The sequence below is a fragment of the Penaeus monodon genome, unplaced genomic scaffold, assembly GCF_015228065.2.
Source record: "Penaeus monodon isolate SGIC_2016 unplaced genomic scaffold, NSTDA_Pmon_1 PmonScaffold_18857, whole genome shotgun sequence".
NCBI classification, from domain to species: Eukaryota; Metazoa; Arthropoda; class Malacostraca; order Decapoda; family Penaeidae; genus Penaeus; species Penaeus monodon.
In genome coordinates this window covers 266-6,818 of record NW_023648435.1, presented here as the reverse complement: position 1 = coordinate 6,818, position 6,553 = coordinate 266, and the positions used below count along the sequence as shown (strand labels likewise).

General features: G+C 43.3%; 1 pseudogene; it reads right to left on the bottom strand.

Moving 5' to 3' along the window:
* Window positions 1-5,185: 5,185 nt before the first annotated feature.
* Window positions 5,186-6,281, bottom strand: LOC119569815 (annotated as a pseudogene).
* Window positions 6,282-6,553: the final 272 nt, after the last annotated feature.

The following is a 6,553-nucleotide window of genomic DNA, read 5'->3' as shown; positions in this document are numbered from 1 at the left end:
CCTCCTTCCCCAGCTTAACCCCTCCCCTCCACCACCCCCCACACTATCATACATCCTTACAGAATTTTCCCAACAACCTATTTCTCCCCTTTTAACAACCCTTTTTTTCTTTCCTCAAACCGCAGACATCCTTACAGATCCACACTTCCTTCAAAACCTTTCCTTTCCTCAAAGATACTACCTTACAATCTAACCTTACCACACCCGACTCTAACCTTCACTCACCAATTCCTTGCCCAGCTTGACAACTATCACTAACTAAACCACCCTTCCCTAACATTAACTATAGTGCCACATGACCTTAGATGTCTAGCACATTTATCTTGCTTTTAACCATTAAGGGCTAGACAACTAAATTGGCACAAGTCAGCCTTTCATCCTTTCAGCATGGCTCTCACCCTGAAGTAGATAATAGAAGAGGTTGGAAAGGGATGGAATGGTTAATGGTTAATGGTTTAAAAGCAAAAAAATGTGCTAAATATTTAAGGTCATGTAGCACTATAGTTAATGTTTGGGGAAGGGTGGTTGAGTTAGTGATTAGTTGTCTAAGCTGGGCAAAGGAATTGGTGAGTGAAAGGGTTAGAGTCGGGTGTGGAAAGGAGTTAGATTAGATGGAGGGTAGTATGAGGAAAGAGAATAGCTTGTTGAAACAGAAAGTGTGGGATTCTGTAAGGATGTCTGATAGGTTGGGAGGTCGGTGAAGGGAGGATAGGTGGGGGAAAGCAGAGGTAAGTATGGACGAGACATAAAGGGAATGTGGGGAAGAGACAATGATAATTGGGGATTGGGTTTATTGGAGGATGTGTAAGAAAGGTCTTTTAAAGGGCAAAGGAAATATGACAAAGGTCAGGTCTATGAGAGCGAATATTCCAATGAAGGATAGTTATACTTTAGTGATATAGATTGTAGTACGTTTTGAGTTTTTGAGGGAAGCAGCTAGAGGGTGGGATAAGGACCAAGAGGTCTGAGATGGAGAGGTGTGGGAGTTGGTGTTCTACTCGGTGGGGGTAAGGGGATATTTGTGACATAAGGATTCACGTGTGTAAGGGATAGAGGGGATGTGGGAGGGTTACATAAGGGATTCCGTGTGTATCCGGAGGGAATGGAAGGGATAGAGGATGGTGGGTGGGTTAATGGTGGGCGGGGTTGGGGTCGGGGTGGATGGGCTGTGTTGGGAGGGGTTAGGAGGATAGGGTGTAGGGGGGATATCGTTAGAGGAGGATGGATATCAGCAGTTACTTGCAGTGTGAAAGGAGCGGGAGTTGTAAGATTGGAGGTTGAGTGCCCAGTTTCATTAAGAATCTTGAATATTATCAATAGTTTCTTCTGAGGAGTTGGTTGGGGGTTTTGGGGGATAAAGGATTTCTTATGAGGGGGGGAAGAGAGGATTGGTGTCTCAAGCATGGGGGCAAGGAAGGTGGAGGTGATTGTGGTGGTAGGGGAAGAGGGGGTGGAACGTTTGTTCTGTCTGTTAGGGTAGTGCGAGGGGGGAGATGGGAAGGTGTTGGGGTTGTAGTGGTGATTGGAGTATTGTTGTAGAGATTGGAGGGGTCTGGGTTTGGATGGCCAAAGAGTTTGACTGGGAAGGCAGGAGTTAGAAGAGGGGGAGTGGGTTTAGGAATTGGTAGAGGGTTTAATGGTTAAAAGCAAGAAAAATGTGCTAGACATCTAAGGCCATGTAGCACATAGTTAATGTTAGGGAAGGGTGGTTGATTTAGTGATTGTTGTCTAAGCGGGAAAAGGGAATTGGTGAGTAAAAGGGTTGGGGTTCGGGTATGGAAAGGAGTTAGATTAGATGAAGAATATGTATGCGTTTGGGGAAAGAGAATAGGTTGTTGAAGCAAAAAGTGTGTGATTCTGTAAGGATGTCTGATAGGTTGGGAGGTCGGGAAGGGGGGATAGGTGGGGAAAGCAGAGGTATGAGTATGTTTCAAAACGTGGGCACGGCAGTGGGATGTGGGGGATTGGAGTGTCTGGTGGTGTGTTTTGACTTTATGAGATTTAAATGAGTTACATAAGGGATTCACGTGCGTAAGGAGGGAGTGGAGGGGATAGAGGGGAGGGTGGGTGGGTTAATGTGGGCGGGTTTGGGGTCGGGGGGGATGGGCTGTGTTGGGAGGGAGTGGGAGGATAGGGTATAGGGGGGATATCGTTAGGAGGAGGATGGATATCAGCAGTTACTGGGAGTGTGGAAGGAGCGGATTTTGTAAGATTTGGAGGTTGAGTGTCAGTTTTCATTAGGTAATCTTAAATATTTTCAATGATTTCTTCTTCTGAGTTGGTTCGGGAGTTTTGGGGGATAAAGGATTTCTTGTGAGGGGGGAAGAAGGACTGGTGTTCAAGCATAGGAGCAAAAGGAAGGTGGAGGTGTTTGTGGGGGTGGGGGAAAAGGGGGGTGGAACTTTGTTCTGTCTGTTACGGGTATTTGCGAGGAGGGAGAGGGGAAGGTGTTGGGGTTGTAGGGGTGATTGAAGTATCTGTAGTAAAAATTGGAGTGTCTGGATTTAGGAGGCAAAGATTTGACTGGGGAAGGTAGGAGGTAGAAGAGGGGGGGGTTAGATGTAGGGGGGGTGGGTTTAGGGAATTGATAGAATGAGCAGTATTAAGGAGAAACCCACGTCGACGTGCTTCTTGTCTGGCTTCACGTAGTGTGAGTCCAAGTTTGAATCTGAGTTGCTACCTCAGACTCAAATTTTATAGGTGGAAACCCCTATAAATACTTATGGGGGCCGCCACAGTTGCCACATGTGCGTGATTGTGCAGGGCAGTTAGATCGGGTTTTGGCCAGGTTGGGCACATAGTGGGCATCTGGTTGTGGAACGGCAATGTTTGGGTGGGTGTCCTAATGCCCAAAAATTTGGCACTGACGTGAAGGAGGTTGGTATGGACGAACAGGGGGGATTCTCCTACTTGTAGACGTTTAAGGGAAGGTCATGTCTACGGAAGGTAATTTTGGCTATATTAGTGGGTTTCTTTCGATGACCTCTGGGGGGAAAGGAGTAGCATTGTACTGATGTTGCATCATAGTCTGTGAGACAGGCAAGTAGGGCTTCTCCACAATCTGACCATCTTTGTCATAGATTGGGCAATTGCTTGGGAGATTGAACTGTTTCCGGTGGGAAGTATTGAGGGTTTTGGATGGGGTTCTGCAAGGATGGGGTTTCCATATAGGTCAGGGTTTGTTTTGTTTTTGCATAGCCTTTGGTTTTCGGATGTTATGTGACAAGACGGAGCGGTCGGGTCGGCTACGGAAAGAGACTTTACCTACTTGTTTTTGGGACATTGTTGGAAAAAGAAGGGTGTTGTCAGAGTAGGGAGCTGTGGGAGGGATCCGAAAAATTGGTCCCATTTGGCTGCACTAAAGAGAGTATTCAAGATTGTTGTAGAGATAGGGGTAGTAGAAGGGCGGGGCGTGACGAAGATGGAGTAGTGTTGAGGGGGGTAGTGTTATGGAGAGGTGGGCAATAGGCTGTAGGGATTAAAAAGGGGGGATTGGGTGGTTGATGTTGGAGGTTGTGGGGATAGAGGTGTTGAAGTTTAGCATGCTGGAAGAGTGGAAATGTTCCTTAAGGGTTGATTGTTGGCTCTGTACTAGAGGCATTTATGAGGGGGTAGTTTTTTGCAGTGTTCGGAGCCGTGTCAAAGGAGAGCCTGGGTCAGGGAATCGGGTGGGTTAACATCGTTGGGGATATTTGATAAAGGGGCAAGCTCATTGCCCCTATAGTGGGGATATGTTTTCATTACTGGGCCCTGGGAAGCCTGGTTATGTTGGGATTAAAAACAGTCCCCCCTCAGGGTCCCCTTGAGGGGTAAGGGCTAGGTAACTAAATCAGGGGAATACCGTGCCCCTGGCTCCCTCAGGCCGTTCAGGACTGGCACAAAGTCAGCCTTTTATCCTTTTGCACGGCTCTCACACCTTAGGAGGTGGATAGCAGAAGGGTTTTGGTGAAGGGACAGAAATGAAAAGTGGGAAGGGAAAAAAAAAAGACCATGCAAAATTAGTCGAGTCGAGGGCCGAGTCCCAAGGTTGGGGAGTTCCCCATCATTGGGTCCCAGACTCCGCCTCCGCCTCCTAAGCCCCCCCACGACAAGAAGGGGCAAGGGATTGGGGGAAAGGGAGGGAAGCGAAAAAGCAGAGGGAATTTGTGGAGTCGAGGCCTGGGGCCTAAGGCAGGGTAGATCCCCACATTGGTTCAGACCTTCCCTCTACCCCCTCACAACAAGGGGCAAGGGATTGGGGGAGGGGGGGAGGTAAACAAAGCTTTGTAAGAATATTTTTTTTTATTTTTTATCTTCAAACCCTGTAAGTTGTACCTTGATCTAGACTAGTCCTGGCCAGTCCTAAAAGAAATATTTTTGTATTAAGAAAAAAAAAAAAAAAAAATTTAAGCAAATTTTAACAAAATATTTTAGCTATTACCTGAATGTGTCCCCCCCCCCCTTTTGAGTGTCTTTAGGCAAGTATATGCTGAATTATTTTACTTATTACTTCCATGTTACAGCTTTTCTACCCTCATGTTTTACTTTTGTCTTAGTTCATGTGGAAAAATAATATAATTTATATTGAAGGTTTTTTTTTTATTTTTCATAAAAAAAATTCATAAAAAAATTCTTGCATATACTTTTTTTTTTTTACCTTTAATAAAAAATCACTTCTCAGAAATAAAACATGAAGCCTTTTATATAAAAGGAAAATCATATGTACGCTATGCTGTGTGTATATAATTACATATATATATATATATACCCCACACACACACGGTGTTTATAATTTTATGGATGATTTAGGAGCACACGTGTGTCCATGTATACACTTGTATTGTACATGGCCTAAAGCTTTTTCAGCAAATGTATGTAATTGCACACATTATTGCTTCCATGTGTATACAGACCTGTCCACACATTTTAATCCAAAACAGCAAGAACTGTCCTTTTGAAAATTAAAATTAGAAAAAGGAATAGTTTGAAAATATGATATTGGAGGAAAGTTACTGACGAATGAAGCTAAACACACCAATTTGGTCAGATAAGGAAGGAAGAGTTAGAAACAGACCGAGATGGAGAATGAACAGAAGTATGCATTAAACACAGAAGACATGACACTACACCTTTGGCAATGTTTTTTACTATTCAGAAAATTGGAAAATAAGGAATGGAAAAGAAAATAAATAATGAAAGAAATAACCCTCTAAAGTCAGCATCAAGAGTAAAGTGCCTTGCTCAGGAGCTGACATGACACCACACTTTTGTATTCTCCAACACGTTTCTCAAAAAAGTTGGTTTGCCCTCAAGTGAAATATTCTCCATGAAGTCAAAGGGATTCTCAACACCGAAAAATCTTCTCGGATCCCAGTTCCAAAGAGCAATCGGCAGCCACAAACTCAATGTACTGCCTCATGAGGACACAGTTCATGCCAATGAGGTTGCAGGGCAGGGCATCTGTCAGGAACTCTTGCTCAATCTTAACACCCACCAGAAAAAATCTCCCGGACTCTCTCATTTAAAGGACGATTTCCCAAAATGTTTGAACATCAGGCATGCAAAGTCAGTATGGAGCCCCTCGTCCTAGAGATCAATTCGTTGCTGAAAGTCAAACCAGGCATAAGACCGCGTTCTTTAGCCAGAAATAGCAGCAAAGGGAACCACTGAAGAAAATTCCCTCACTGCAGCAAGGCACTATCCTTTCAGCATACGAGGCAGTCTCATGAGCAATCCACTTTAGGGCCCAGTCAGCCTTCTTCCTCACACATGGTAGGGTCTCAATTGCATTGAACACCTTGCCTGTTCAGTTAGGGTCCTTAACATATGTATAATCAGAAGACTGTACATCTCACTGTGAATGTTCCCATTGCAATCTGGAAAACCATAGAAGCAGCGCGCTTCTGGAATTTGGACTTCCTGTGGATAAAAATTTTCAAATTTATCAATGTCATATGAAGGGCAGAGGATGCCAAAAAGTGTAATTTTTTATAAAAAAGTTCATGTCTTATTAATATGAATATAAAAGTTAAAGTTCATAAAACAAATATATTTTAAACATCCACACATGTAGTCGCAATAAACATACATATTCATCTTATTTATTTTCACAACCAGACTGGAGCGCACACAAAATAGAGCCCCAAAGAGCAAAGCAATAGTCAAAGAGAAACAGAAATACTCACTTGGCAAAATCTCTCGACTAAGTTTTCATTAAAGATGCCATCCGAGGCTGAAAGAATGCAAGAACATGAAAATGAAATGCGTTCTTCATCTTTAAAATTTTCCCCGTCAGCCAAGTCCTGTGAAAGAGAGGCTAAATTAGGAAACTAGCGAAACAAATGAGAACAGATTATAGATAATAGCATATAAAGTAGCAGACAACGAAAAAAGAAAGGAAGAATGAAATTTAAGAACATTAAATTGATCTATATTAGGTACTTGGTAATTATTACCAAAATAATTAAGTACTATTCCCTAATTCTCCAATCAGGGCCTACTTTCTGTTTTTTTTTAATGGTAGTTTTGATTTCAATTGATGTTGATGGCCAAAAAAAGTATTCTCCTTCCCCCA